The sequence below is a fragment of the Mastigoproctus giganteus genome, chromosome 8 (genome assembly GCF_048544385.1).
Source record: "Mastigoproctus giganteus isolate SK-2022 chromosome 8, ASM4854438v1, whole genome shotgun sequence".
NCBI lineage: Eukaryota > Metazoa > Arthropoda > Arachnida > Uropygi > Thelyphonidae > Mastigoproctus > Mastigoproctus giganteus.
Genome location: NC_143582.1, coordinates 31,695,606 through 31,712,221, shown reverse-complemented (window position 1 = coordinate 31,712,221; position 16,616 = coordinate 31,695,606).

Here is a 16,616-nt window from a genome sequence, read left to right as displayed (position 1 = left end):
CAAGTTTGTCCTGTGAGTTACTAGAAATGTTTTCACTGGAATAACCAAAAACAACTCTTTAGCAAAAGGGGGGGGATGTATGTAAATCTAAAAGTAAAATGTGTGCATTTTACACCCCTCATTACTACCACTGAGAATTTCAGTCGGGGTACACAACTATGACTGAAATTCTCAATGTCCTTACTGGGCTTTGACCTTTTGTCGGGGGGGGGAGACAAACATAAACATTCCTCCTCTTACAGTATGTAAAAGAAACTTAATCACTAACATATTATATGGATATAATAAAATAAAATACAAGGCACACAAAAACAAAACAAAGCGTCCTGCACTTAGTTCACGGTGCGGTCTCCTTACATCTACACATCTTGGTGCTGTCCAATCTCCACATGGAGGTCACTGCCTGCACTCATTTGTTGAGGAGTCATTTTTCTTTCCTACATCACAAAAGTTCGTACTTCTTCTGGTTAGCAGTTCCATAGTTTATAAGTTAGCACCTTGAGGCACAACAGGAAACAGATCTGGACCTCCAGGCTGAGGTTGTCTGGCGGTATGTGAAGAAATGACCTTCCACTGCCCATAACTTGGCGAAGTTATCCTTCGGCAGGCTGGAGAGACACAAAGGGGGCTTATCCCTCCAAGGAATGTTCTGGGCACTGCTTCAGTTCATAGTCCTCACTTGGCTCACAGGCACGACATAGAACATAAATAATCACTAAATTAGTAACTGTCCTCTAGTCATGGACACAAAACATCTGAAGTTAATCAAGCAAGTACATTATAACTGTATACATGTAGTTAGACATCACAATAATATAACCATGCACTAATAATTAAATGGATCATTGCAACATACATAAAAGAATTATCATATATGTAAAGTTGACAAGAATACTTAAGTTAGGTCTATACTATATATATATATATATATGTATATTTTGAATATTGTAGACTTTAGTAATATCCTTATAAAGAAAAGAATGAAATTGTAATCTCTTCTGTCTCCACGCTTCATGTCTTTCTCCTTATGTTTGGAGAAAGACATTCTCGGTACTCAATTAATAACATAATTGAGTACCGAGAATGTTAACTCAAAATATAAATAAACCTCAATTTTAGGTTTAGATTAAATTTGTTCTTTAATATGACAGAAAAGTCATATTATATGGATACTCTCAATTTAGCAATTAAATAGTTTGTTTTAACCAGCTTAAGGAATGTTTATATCCATCAAATGTTTATATTCATCAAAAGATCAAAATACTGCAGACACCATTTCAACATTTATATAAGAACATTTCTGACCACCCTGTGAAGAAAGCTATGTTTATATATATATGTGTATCTGACACTATCAAGGAAATAGTTTGATTATTATTATTATTGTTTTATCCTGGGTGACTATTAGCTGGTTATCATGCACTTCCTTTTTTTACGGAGATGAGATCTAATTGCTGTCCCTTACTATAAACTTTAGAATATCATCTGCATATATTTTATTTGTACTTTAAACAAATATTACTAAACATGAGGGGTTGTCAGAAAACTCAGAATAAGATATAATGCGAAAAAAAACTGTATGTCAGTGTCTTATGCAGTTTTTAAAATTTTATTATTTTATTTATTTATTTTCTTTTTTTGTTGGTAGATCAAAGAAGAATGAATATCCAGCAAATCGAGCATCGTTCAGTAATCAAATTTTTGAACAATGAGGGACAGAAATGCTAAGAACTCCATGAAAGAATGACTGGATTGTTTGGGGAAGTATCACTCAGCTATACTAATGTTGTAAGGTAGTCAGCAGATTTCAGATAGGGGGGGGGGGAAGTCAGTTGAGGATAATTCAAGATCTGGTTGGCCACCTGAAGGAATCAGTTCTGAATTTGCCTTCACTTGAATGTTTCTTACTTTGGAGAAAAAAATTTAGAAAATAGAAGAATTATTATTAAATCCGTTTATTAAAAATAGCAAGTATTTGCTTTCAGCCCTTATACACAGCCCACCGGCTAGAAGGGTGTACAAAATGCAAGAATTGCAATTATATACAATATAAGAAGGGTGTACAAAATTCTCCACGCCAGTGCACCTATATGCAAAGGTTAAATTAATGAATGTGGATTTCAACAATGGAACCACCTCCCATACAGCCCTGGGAGGTGGTTCCATTATATATAGCCTTAGTCGCCGATGCGCCAATAAAACAACCAACCATCCCATACAACTGAGATCTGGCCCCGGGTGATTATTATTTGTTCGGACACCACCAAACCTCCAATCTCATCTTCGTGGAACTCATTTTAAAAATGAAGAAGAGATAAAAGAGCTGAGAGCTGTGAATCCTGGTTTTGATACCCAACCTGAAGAATTTCTTTGAAAGATTAAGGCCTGCATTTTAAATACAATAAGTGTATTGAACTTCGGGGTGAGTAATTCATTGAAAAAAAATAATAATAAAAAAAAACAATTTTGTACTCGTGTTTTTTTTCTATTCTCAGAACTTTTTTTGACCCTCCCATTGTATGCCACTCATATTTACCTACCAAGAGCTTTTCAAGTAACTCACCTCAGTGAGCTACTTAAAAAGAATCTCTTGCTATTTTAATATTAAATAGAAAAATACAGTAACTAGCAACCCCTAGACTATAATTAATACCAAACTTTTTTTCTTTATTCTGTATTTTTTTTAGTTTTCAGTATATTTTAATAGTTTTATTTCTTACGGTTTCTTACTTTGGTGGTTGCAAAATTTATATTAGTATACCAATATACCATTCGTGAAAATGTTAATATTGGGCCATAGTTGAGTGTCTTGCAACACACTACCCCTTCCTGATGTTTTGTATCTTGCCATGTGCATTTTCAATTCTGACAGTAATCTTTATATTTTAAGATAATATTCAAATGTGTTGTGGATTAGAAAGAGTGATTGGAAAATATAACAACGAAATATGACAGCAGTACTGCATTACGTTCTGGCTGATTTGAGATCACTCAAAGATGCCCAAGATCTTGGTTCAGAAATCTTCACACTGTGTTGCCAAATAGCGTATACTTTCCTCCACCTAACCTCTCTTTCACTTCGTGTTTGTAATCTTGAAAATAAATTCCTGAAGACTGAAATTAGAAATAAATAACTGCCGATCTTCCATCCATCGATCATTCCAGGGAAGACAGACAAAGCAATTAAAAGTTCCTTGTGGGGATTGGTTTCAGCAGTTTTGTTATCTATCAAAGGTAAATCTTAAACATTCGAATACTGGCCACGCAGAGGCTACACATACTGAAATTATTCTTAATTATCTGGAAAGGTATGGAATTGGGCTGCTTGAAATTTTGTTTTCTCTAAAGAGATACAATAAACAGTGTGTTTCAGTGTTTGTTCGACGTCACGCTATTCATTGACAGGGATACGCTTCATATTTGTTGCTTTAATAAATGCTAGCCTAGGATATTCACAAGATCATAATCTCATCTGATATGCACAGCAATGAAATTAGAGCATCAGGTTAACCTGACATAAAGCTGTGACTGAAGAAGCAAGGATTTCTGCCACGAAAGATGGGGCGTAGAAAAGATGTGAGTAGCAAAATGGAATGATAACATTTGGGAGATCAGAAGGACATCCTGTTAAAGCAGGTGAATTTGCTGGTGCTTCAGGAGGAACAATAAAGGAATTTTTAAGGAACATTGTGAGTCGAAATAAATCAGTGGCAAAATTCCGGTCAAAAGTCCAAAATTCTGCCACTGTGAACGTTGACGAATATCGCATTTAGTAAACGAAAAACTGCTCCATGCAGTTAACCAAGGACTTCATCATCCGATTTCTCAGAGAACATCGCGAAGAGAATCGCATAACATTATTAGCTGGAGTACGAATCCAAATTTTGTCTATACTTTAATGAGAGGTCTGAAGTTTTCACGGGAAACACGGAGTTATTTTTATCTGGAATGTCTGTGTTTAAAATGTAGAGGCTGATAGTAGGGTAGTGATGTTTTGAGGACATTTTAACCATTATGAACTGGGTTTCCTACTTGAAATACCAACTAGTTTGAATCAGGCTGGCTATACACATATTCTAGATGAACAGGTTGTCTTTTGCTGAAGATTCGAGGAATTATGATCTTGTGCATCCTGGATTACAGATTTCGATAATCCGTATTCCAGAATGACCGCTGTCAGATACACAGGGAGTTTGCTTTTTTATTTAGCACGAGAAACACGAGGGAATGGCATTTAAATTATTCAGCTGAATTATTTAAATTATTCAACACAGTATCCATGAAATCTACGTAATACATTGAAAAAGTTCACGGAATCGCACGCTGGTACTAAAATGGTTTGCGCTTCGGCTGTAAGGTTTTTTGGAGCGTTGACCTCGGAGCTCACGCATGCTAAGTGGGAACTGGCTCGACCACTTTAGTCGTGTGTCACAGCTGAATGGTTGCGGATTGCCGCAGTTTGAACAGCGTGCTAACATCAAGTTCTTTGAACTTGGGCAAAGTACTACAGAAATGCTGCGATCATTACAGAAAGTTTATGGAGATGATGCTCTGAAGAAAACAGCAGTTTACGAGTGGTTTAAAATAGACAGAAAACACTGGAAGATAAACCTCGCAGTGGACACGAAACGACGAAAATGTAACGAAAGTGCAGGAACTCGTGCGAAATGATAGGCGAATGCCTGCTGTTGAGATTGCTCGTGAAGATTGCTCAGTACATACAATCCTGAAGCAAGATTTAGGGATGCGTCACGTGTGTGCAAAGTTTGTGCAGTGCCCATGACAATGCGCCCAGTCACGGCGATAGCAGTTCTTGTCTGTGAAAAAATACAGTGGCTGACATAAAAAAAAAAAAAAAAAAAACGCTGAAGCAGCCCTACGTGCCATTAACAAAAAAAAAAAAAAAAAAAACCACGATTTTAAAGAATCTTTCAAAGATTGGGAAATTATTTGAAATCACTGACTTGTTATTTGTAGGGATTGTGTATTGAAATTTTACAATATTGATTGTGACATCTTCAAAGAGGGGTAAACGTGATTTCAGATATACACTACAGTATGTACTTGTATATTCTTTATCATCCACTATGAAGTGAAGCAAACCAAGAAGGCACCGCTAACGATGTCAAGGGTCGTGTCATCAGAGTAGGATTACACTCGATTCAACAAAAATTCCCTACCAACTTTTTTTTTAAGTGAAACTTCTTTAGGGGCGCTCCAGGCAGTTTTCAGATGGGAGTAACTTGCGTTCGTGGATTGACAAAAATCGTAACGAAAATGCGACACAGCAGACTAGCCATAAGTAAACACATTGCAGGTGCTCCGAACAATGAACTATCGTACTAGGCTGAGTGCATCGGTTCTCGTTCGATCACCGAAGTTAAGCAGTTAGTAATTGAGAGGATAACCACCTGGGAATACTGGGTGTAGTTGCCTTCGTTTCTTTTTATTTTTATTTTGTTAACCAGTGGAAAATATTCTTCCGATTTTCACGTATTATTTAATTTTGTTAATTGGTAAGGTAATAATCTGGGTTTTATATCTTTACTTTTAGAGCCTGTGGATAATATTCCTCCTATTTTCGTTTATTAGAATCGCCGTTAATGGAATTAAAATTCAATTCGTAAACGTGATCACATTGACTGGCCCTAATTACATATCGTATAGTGAACGGTATTTTGTTTGGAGTGTCTATCGTAAATTGATTTGATCACACAGTGAACTAATCGTAAAGTGGAGTACACTGTAGGGAGCGTTTTAAGGCGTATAAAGAACGTGCAATGCGTCCGTGGATTGATAAAAATCGCCAAGAAAATGCGACACGAAATGATCCATCCCCCACCAATGTACCACTCAGTACCAGGCACGAGCAACGCATGACTGATTGCGTCATACTATTTCGTCATTCTCCACTATATTTAATAAAAAAAATTTGACGAAAAAAAATTTAATTCAACATGCCGAAGACTGAGTGAGCGTTGTAAGGCATATAGAGCACCGAAACCACCTCCATTGAGTACAAAGGAGAGATCTAAGCAATTTTGGCAGCGGAAGAAATTACAAACTGCTGTGGGGCTGAACAAAGAAGCCGAAGAGTCCATCCACATCTTCAGAGCTTGACATCTCCCAGAAATGTTAGAAGTGAATTTGGAAGGAGTCATGGAAGTTGATACAGCAAATGAAAAGTCCTTGAAGCCCAGTCGTAAACGAAAAGCGAAGAAGCCAAAACTGACTGCCAGAAGTACTCCATCAAATCGTTCAACACGTAATACACAGCCGGAGCAGCAACAGGAGTTAAGAAACACCGAAGCATCCATGCACAGTTTAAACGTACATTTTCGGTTCAGTCTGTTCCGTGTGTGATCGGCTTTGATTCAAGAACGAAGTGAATATTATAGCAGCTCGAGATGACGCTCTTCTTCAAACAGCATTTCCAAATGAGGATGTAAGTCAAATGTCGGCCTGTAACAGCTGTTGTGGCTCTCTCACAAAGTGATTCCGGCTGTCTCGAAGTCAAATGGTTTTAAATATCATCCGATTCCACAGCACTTGCCGAAACTATTAGTATTAGTAACGGCCGCATGGTGCAAGAAAGCCTATGGCTTATGCTGCACCAGCCAAAAAAAAAAAATCCGAACAAAACAATGATAAAAACAAAAATAAAATAAATAACTAAATAATAATAATTAATAAATAAAAAAAATAAAATAAAATATAAATAAAAAGGAAATTAAACCTATCATCCTATGCGCTTCCCTTACCCGAAAGTACTATCCAGATGACCTTTGAATTTCCCCAAACTGTCGGCCTCTACCACCCATGAAGGCAACTTATTCCAGTAATTTATAACTCGCTGGCTAAAATAAAACTTCCTGCAGTCCAATCTAAACATTTCCCCCCCGTAACTTGAATTTATGTCCCCTAGTTCTAGCATCATTTATAATCTTGAAACTTTTGTCCTCATTCATTTTACTGATGCCTCTCAGAGCCTTAAACACCTCAATCAATTCTCCTCTAAGGTGTCTAGTTTCCAAACTCTGCAACCCACATATTCGAAGTCTTTCTTCATAAGGACGCCCTTTTGCCGATCTCACCAGGCGAGTTACCCTTCTTTGCACCCTTTCAAGAAGCTCAATGTCTTTCTTTAGGTGCGGTCTCCATACTTGAACACAGTATTCCAAGTGTGGTCTAACATAAGCCTTATATATTGGGATTATCACGTCCCTATCTCTACTTGCAAAAGTTCGATAGATCATCGATAGGACACCATGGGCCTTCCTTGCAACCTGTTTACAATGCTCAGAGAATTTCATGTCTGACCGTAACGTAACACCCAAGTCCCTTTCCTCCAGTACTGGGTTTAGTTGAACTCTCCACCAAGTGAATAAGTTTGTTTGGGATTACACTTTGTTGGATTAAAGCACAGCTGCCATTTTTCTGACCATTCTTGAAGTCTATCTAGGTCTCTCTGAAGAAGCTTAGCTTGACAGTGATCATTAACTACTCTACCAATTTTAACATCGTTTGCAAATTTAGACATCACGCCCTCTATCCCTTCATCAATGTCGTTTATGAAAATTAAAAACAACAGTGGTCCTAATACTGATCCTTGGGGTACCCCACTTCTTACATCAACCCAATCTGAGGAATAGCCATTTATCACAACCCTCTGCCTCCTGCCCTGAAGCCATCCTTATATCCATCTAAGGATTTTCCCAGTGATTCCAACCTGTTCCAGCTTATAAAGCAACCGCTCATGTGGGACTGAGTCGAAAGCTTTGCTGAAATCTAAATAAACAATGTCGAAATTATTCCCTAAATCCAGCTCGTGAGTGACCCTTTCGAAATAGCGAACCAGATTTGTTAAACATGATTTTCCCTTTACAAAACCATGCTGAGTATCCTTGAGAATTTCAATTCGATCCAAATGATCCTGAATTCCACCCTTGATCATTACCTCCATGATTTTCCCTACCACTGAAGTCAGACTGACAGGTCGATAATTTCCCACTTCACTCTTAGAGCCACCCTTATGTATGGGAGATATATTGGCACTTTTCCAATCCAAGGGAATCTCCCCAGAATCTAGTGATGCTCGCATAATTAGCCTCAATGGTTCAATGCACTCGCTTGCCGCCTCCCTTCAGATTGTAGGGTATATTCCATCAACTCCAGGAGCCTTACTGGTCTGTAGGCTCGAAAGTTTTTTCATTAAATAATCTTGCGAAATTTCAATATCATTAATTACATATTTTTTAACTTCGCTCCCACAATTTCCCATTGCCACAAAAGGCTTTTCATTTGTAAATATCGATGCAAAATAACTGTTGACTTCATCTGCAACGGCAGTTGGTGTATTTATTACTATCCCCTTTCCCTTACTTAAAGGTCCGATCTGGTTTGTCCTGCTCTTCTTGGCATTTATATATGTGAAGAATTCTTTATCCCCCCTCTTTGCTCTGTTTGCTAGTGATTTCTCATAAACTGCCTTTGCCTGTCGAACCTTTTCTGTGGCTCTATTACACATCACCTTGTAGCTGTTATAGGCTTCAGTACTTTTTATTGCTCTGTAACCTTTCCATGCCACCTTTTTCTGCTCAAGTAATGTGGCAACTTCACTATTCATCCAACTTGGAACCCTCCTCGTGGAATGTTTTTTTAATGGTAAATACACATTCAAGGCATCTGTGATTAATGTTTTAAAAGCGTACCACAGTTCAATCGTATTCGTTCTCTGCGCGATATCTACCCAGTTAATAGAGGCCATGTAGTACCTTAAGGCATCGTGATTTCCTTTTCTGAAATTAAAACCCATTCCTTTGCCTTTTACTTCTGCTACCTCTCTCGTCATCATCCACCGTAGAACTCCGTGATCACTTCCTGCTACTGGTTCCTCTACTGTCAGCCCTGTTATGTCATCTGATTCATGTGTGATGATGAGGTCTCTATTACACATCACCTTGTAGCTGTTATAGGCTTCAGTACTTTTTATTGCTCTGTAACCTTTCCATGCCACCTTTTTCTGCTCAAGTAATGTGGCAACTTCACTATTCATCCAACTTGGAACCCTTCTCGTGGAGTATTTTTTTAATGGTATATACGCATTCAAGGCATCTGTGATTAATGTTTTAAAAGCGTACCACAGTTCAATTGTATTCATTCCCAGCGCGATATCTACCCAGTTAATAGAGACCATGTGTAGTACCTTAAGGCATCGTGATTTCCTTTTCTGAAATTAAAACCCATTCCTTTGCCTTTTACTTCTGCTACCTCTCTCGTCATCATCCACCGTAGAACTCCGTGATCACTTCCTGCTACTGGTTCCTCTACTGTCAGCCCTGTTATGTCATCTGATTCATGTGTGATGATGAGGTCTAGGATATTCTTTTCTCCAGTACTTTCCCTGACATGTTGATACAAATAACAGTCATCTAGTTGATTTAAAAATTTTGTTCCCCATGTCGAGTTTCCTTCCCATTTACTCCAATCAATTAGAGGCAAATTGAAATCACCCATAATAAGGCATTGACGCTTACTTGCCCATTCCATTTGCATGTAGAGGCTTTTGTCATAATCTTCACAATCACCTGGTCTGTAGATTACTCCTACTCGCATTATACCTTTGTTTCCAACTATCTCACACCATACAGACTCTATACTAGCATGTGAAATGTCTGAATCCGGGAAAGCTATCGTCGCACTCAGGCTGCTTCTGATAAGCACAATTACCCTATATTTGGTAACGGGACGTCTCATATCTCCATTCGTGCAGATTCGAATGGGAGCGTCGGAGATAAGAGATGCTCCCATGCGGCATTCATACGGTCAAAACGGGATCCTCGGTCGAGTGATAAATGTTCGCCTGAAGAAGTTTCACTTAACATCCGCTATGCGTGCTCGCCACACACAATTTTTTTCTCCTGGACAATCGGATTTTTCTTCCAGCAAAACGGCAAATGGAACACCACAGAACACAAGCAATTTACAGACATTATATTATATACGGCGCAATGTGGCCTAAGTTGCTGATGAGTTTTAAACCCTACAACAACCAACTAATTTGCAGACGTGTTTGACATTTACTTTAACACTGAAGCACTTAAAAGTTTACCAGCACATCATCTATTCTGACTCGTTTAAGCTTTATCAACATAATTCAGAATAAAACACACATTAATCATCCACTTCTGAAACACATTAGATTCAAACTGGTGTTGCAGCGCCTTTTTTTTTTGAATCTGAGTCCATTCAAGAATACTAGGAAATGTAATTGAAATAAGTTCGAAACTTCAAAATAATCATACGCAAGACCGACCTACTCTTCCCAGTGGCAAAATATCGCAAGAACAAACTTATGGAAATGAAGAACATTCCCGCACAGTGAACCTAAGAAAAGCAGTAGTTGTTAGAGAACGCATCACCCACATCATACAACTCACCTTTACTTTCTTAGAAGCGAAGACCTTCTCTAATGTACTCGCTGCAGCGCAGTTCTTGCAGGAAAATTTATTTTGCTTGACTACCCCGGTTATTGACGGGAAATGTTCTTGTCTCAAAAATCTACAAAGGCAATCAGTAACGCTGAAGTTTATCTTGAGAACATAAGTAAATCCGGATGGGTCGTTGCCTTTCTAAAGCAGATACGTATGCTATTTCACTTCTGATCAGTGTGCATATCTATAAACTTATCTCAATAAACAACAATTTTATGGTGATTGTATTTGTGCCAAATATTTCTAATCAACAATAGCAGTTACGCGATATAACTGTTTATTTCATTATCATTTAAGGTGGTGATTTTCCGCATTTCAAGTATGGGTATTAGGTGATGAACGTTTTTTGTTACTTTTAATAAGCAACATTAAAAGCAATAAAAAATTCACTTTTTACAAAATTAGAATGGACATTTTCTTTTTTAACCTAATCTATATGCATTAGTAAATGAAGCGATAGCCTGTTATGCAAGATCCTGTTCCTTTATTTGGATCTTTATGTGCTTTTATGCTGTAACTACTAAAGCTATATCATGTAGGAGGTTATGCGTAGCCATTAAACGACTAAAAATATAAAACTGATAGTTAATGAAATTTTATAATAGGAACAAAGTTACAGAATTAAACGAATATGTTGAAATAACATTTAAGTAAATAATACTCATTTATTGGAACAGACCAGCGATGGGAGTAGTACCATGGTTTCCACCATCGATGGCTTCAAGAATAAAACTTGTACCAATGAAGCTTGAGGAAATTAGAAAATCGCTCATCGTTGTCCTGAATTCAATACACAAATCAGCTGTGGCGGGTCAAGAAGTCAGTAGCACAGTTCTTCGGCAGGTAATAAATCAATTTCACTAGAATTTCAAAGTGCACGTTATAGATTTATATGCATTTTATACTTTATCAGAACCAATCCTGAATATATGTTTCTTTATAATAATTGTCCCGAATTTTGCCTCTAAAAAGATAAATCATATATCATTCGAAAAGTTAACAAGAAATCGAGTTTATGATATTAACGAGAATTTTTAATTTCGAATTAGCATATTAATAATTTAATTGGGTTGAAGGTAAACTGCAGCCATTATCAATCCACTGCAGAATGGAAGCCCCCCCCCACTTCCCAACAATTCATGTTGAGGGAAATGGACCGTAATCTGCCACACTGGTTCAGTGCAGGTTAGCAGATCGAGTATATTTAGCAGTCAGGGGCTTGAACCCTGGCCTGTTCTTTATTATTATTGTTATCTGTTTATTTCTCTTTCGAGACACCCATAAACAGCATGTAGCTAGAGGGTGTGGTTACATTATTGCAGTATTTACAAGCATATTTACATGAATTTATTTACAAAATTTGGAGAGAAAAACACAGAGCATGTGGTTAATGAATTAATTAAGTTGGTTTAATTAATTACTAAATAATTGTTAAAAGCTAAATATTATTATATAAATTATTAAGTTGGTCTTCTTATTATATTTGTACCAGCCGGTACACATTACCAAAGATTTCTGTCCTATACATTTTATCTGTACATAGTTTCTTTGGATCTATATTTAAATTATTAAAATAATTCACAGTATTTGCTGGGAAGAATCTCCCCAGAGAGTCCAGTTCAGCAAATGAGCACTTGAGACTTGGTTCTTCCCTGTTTATTCTCGGTCGTATCATCCGAGGGCGAGTGATCACGTTTCCCACTTTCGGCGCATCTGTTCTCTCAGTTAGTAGCTTTGCCAGAGTTTCTGGCAAAGCTACTAATGGAGAGAATAGATGCGCCGGTTATGATGACATGTTTCTGGTTATGATGATATACTTCCAGGGTGTGATGTCCAGATTGGCAAACAAGGCCGCTCTTGAAATGGTAAACGGTTTCCCGGTGATCCTATTTGGCCATCTCAGGAGCCAGTATTCTACTCCTAAGAAGGTCTTGACGTTGTTCTCGGGGGCCGATGACCAGATAGTCGATGCGTACAACGGAATCGGTGTAACGCATTTACGGAGACCAGTGAGTTCTTGTCTAGTGCTACAGAGTGCTGCGTATGTCTTTTTCCTAATGTGTTCGAAGTGAGGTATGAAGTTTAATCCTTCATCCCACTTAAGGCCAAGGTCAACATGTGCGGGGGAATTTTGGACTCTGGTATTGTTCACAAAAATCGTAATTTTATTTTTCTTCTTTTTGTTGGTGAAGGTCATTTGGGCAGTTTTCTTTTCATTAACTTTCAGGCCAGTGTAGTGCAGATATTCTTCTAGCTTCCTGATTGCCGTGTTTGCTTCCTCTAATAGATGGGGTGCAGTTTCTTGTTCTTTAGAGATTACAAAAAATTTCAAATCGTCAGCATATGTAATAAATTGTTCACAGTTTTGAGATAAAAATGGGGCTAGTGCTATTGCGAAGGAGGTGGCAGACAATACACTCCCTTGATGTACTCCCCTGGAGATACAGTAAGTCGCTGTTTGTTTCCCATTTATTGCAATAACTTGAAGGGTTGTTAGTCAGAATGCTCAAAGTACTTCCTGAAATGAGGAAATTCTCCTTGAGGATTACTGTTATAGCTGAGATTGAGACGTTGTCGAAGGCTGCTGCTACATCCAAGAAAACGATGTCCAACTGTTGTTCATTATTTGATGCACGCTGTGTCCGAATTAGTCTCCATTAAATTTGTAATAGTCGACCTTCGAGGAAGCACAGAATGCAAGTATTTTGGCCTATCTCCAAAGCAGTGCTGATTGACGGTGTTCAGGATTGTTTTTTCAAATATTTTTTGCAGAGAGCATCCGATTGCGATGGGCCTGAAATCTTTACTGGTTTTAGGATTGTTTATTCTTGGAACTGGTTTTACGTAATATCCCTTCCATGTTTTCGGAATAATCCCCTCACTTAGTATTCGTTGGAAGAGGTGGTGGAGCGGCTCGATTATGTAAGCACTACATATTTTTATCACGAATAGAAGGAACTGGTCCGGCCCGATCGTTGCTCTACTGGGAAGCGTGTTATTAACTTCCTTTAAGTTTTCCCTGCTGATATTAATTTCACGTAATGTTTCTAGCTCTAGTTTGGTTAGTGTCAGTGGGATCCCTCCGTTTTTTAATCATTTTCTGCATCTCGCGGATGTTTTTCTCACAATTTTTCTCCTTTTCATTCAAAGGCTTTCCGAATGTGACTTCTGTCGACTCTCTAAAAAGGTGGTCCGTCATTTATTTTTTGTTGTTTTTCTTGCTTACTGTTCTCTTTCCTTTTTTATTTATTTTTTATTTTTATTTTTTCCTTCATAACCTCAAAGTATGCTTGTCTTTTCAGTCTAATGAAGTTTGCCCTTTCGCATTTGTACATAGTCCGATCAGTCGGGTGCCCAGTTCATTTCTACATTCGGTAGAGCTTTTGCTTCTTTTTAAACGTAACTTTAATTTGTGGAGTGAACCAGGTGTTCGCTCTGTCGGCGATCTTTAATACTTTCGCTGCTCCTAGACGGGAAATATGCAAGAGTATCCGCGAAATCTCGTCTATGGCTTCTTCAGTGGACATCTTATATAGACTCTGAAAGTTGTATTGCGCTAAGCATCGCAAGATGATCTCGCATTTAATATATTTTATGGAAAATATCAAATTCGATTCATTACCCTGATGTGTGCCACAGTTTTTCACACAGATGACACAGCAATGTTCTGATCGGCAGCCTATCTTCGAAGAGCAACTTCCATTGAAAGCGCAGAGAGGTCGGAGGAAAATTGTAAGGAATTGTGTATTAAGTTAATATCTTGCGCATTATAGTAAATTAAATCCAGGCGCTGTAATCCTCTAGTCGCAGGTGTTGTTAATGTTTCATTCCGAGTGCTTCTACTGTGGCGTCTAGCTCTGCTTTTGCATCCTTATTCCTCGGCAAATGCATATTCAGATCTCCTAAGATGATTGTGCCAATATTTACGTGTAAATTTTATACTAGCCAGCCAGGTAAAGAACTCATTTCTGGTCTCTCTCGTATGTTCTGGTGGCATGTAGATAAGACAAAGCTGTACCTTGCTGTTCTCACCAGAGAATGTGGCGATAACAGCTTCAAAGTTATCAGAATTAGAGCTTTGTTCTTTCATAATCTGGAAGCCAGTTTTATATAGCATCATTACTCCTCCGCCTCTATCTCTCTCCCTCTACTAGTGCACTTGTAGCCTAAACTGTCTACCAGAGCGTTCAGCTGCTTATTATTTTGGAGCCACGTTTCTGTCAGACAGATAAATGAATGTTCTGAATTTATCAGCAGGCTCTGCAAGGTGTGGAGTTTATTGCATATGCTGCGAAAATTGTGTAAAAAAATGGAGACTTTTGTATATCCTTTGAAGACTGGCGAGGTGTTCGTTAATTGCTATTGCTTTGTTAGGGTCTTCACTGAACTGGTAGAGGGCCTTGTAGATTGTTTTCTGAATCGTTTAACGAGGGTGCCACTGGGCCATATGTTTCTGTTCAGTAGTTGGGCTTCACAATTAATGGGGCAAGAGATGGTGAAGGAGGAGTAGGCAGGGTGTCTAGTTCGTACTTGACGTACCTCAACATCGATACCAATTCCTTCAACACACATTTCTCTGATGACACCAGGAGTAATATTGGGATTGATTCGCGACACGAATATTTTCCCTCTCGTTTGAACCGAAGTGATGTTGTACCTTTCGGCAAGACAAGGACGATATCCTGTTGGTAAACTCGGCGAGGGAACAGGAATTTGATGCGTAGGATCGCCGTTTGGTCGCATTGCATCATGTTGCTGATTGGTAAGTAGCGGGTGGTTTTCTCTTTTAGTAGAACTTTGGTCAGCCGATTTTGATGGGAGAGTAACCATCTGTGCGTAGGTTGGTTTTTTCGGTGCATATGGCTCTAAGTTGGAGCAGTGATTCATATCTATGCAGGGTTGGCTTGCGGGTAACGCAGTGCTAGCGACAGTTGTCTCTGCTCTGTTTTCTGTTCCGCAGTTTGGATTTCTTCTGTTCGGCAAGTAGTTTTTAGTACTTTCCACAATTTCAGGGCATATCTGTTTTCTGCGGGGATCAGCTTCGTTCAATACTGTTTTTATTTTGCCTGGGAGGGTAGTCCTGAGACGAGTCTCGTGCTTTTCTTTGCTTCTTTAGGATAGGTAGCAGGGCCAGCCCGTAGGTGTTCAGGTTTCTGGTTATCTCGTCTGTTAATATCTTGTAGCTGTGCTAGGACAGTGTCTAGTTTTTTATCCATTACTTTCTGACTGGCACTTTCACGTTTTGTTCTCGTAGTTCGTGATTTTCCTTTTGCATGTCCTGGAGGGTTTTGAAAATGAGGAGGAGGAGTTCGTCTAGTGAGTCTTCCTGCTTCCGTATGTCGTGGGCTAATTGGTTCTGATTCGCTTCGTTTTTATCTTCTCTGTGAAATTCATTACAGCTCGCTTCTGTAGTGTGGTCTAAAAAGTTACTAATATCCTGGGGGTCGTCACTTGTTTTCTTGTGTTCACATTCTTCTGGGCATGTGTATTCAAAGACTCCCGCTCCTGACCACTTGGTTAATACAAAGTTAATTGACTGATGTATTTTCATAATTGATACACAGCGATAAAAATTGAACCGGTTTTTTAATGGATAAAATAGTTTAATGGATGTTTTCATTACTGCGGATATACTAAGTATACTTTGGAGTATACTTAGTATATCCGAAAATCAATGACACCAAGTAAGCAGATTACGAATTGCTGACTATTGAGCTAAAACATGAAAACCAATTGCTACTGTTCATACGGCCGTTTCAAACTTTAGTAGGTCATCAACAGTGAAGAGATAAGCAAAACAGAAAGACCAAACAAAGCGTGGTTATAATTACCTTCCTCACCCTCTGGAAAAGGCCAGAGTTCGAATTCTGCTAATGTAATGAAGAGAGGAATTTTATGGAGAATGAGCGTCGGTCTCATTCTTCGAGGGTCGGTCGCATGGTTACTCGGGTTTTTTGACCAGCAAATGTTGCGGGTGTTAGCTGATGTTACGGATGAATTGAACAGGTATTTTGCATCTGCTTTACTGACGAAAGACCTTTCATGCTTAGAAGAGACTGTGCGAGTGAGGCTGAGCTATATGAAATTGCCCGTGACTGTTTATTAGAAAAGCTTTTTGAGCAT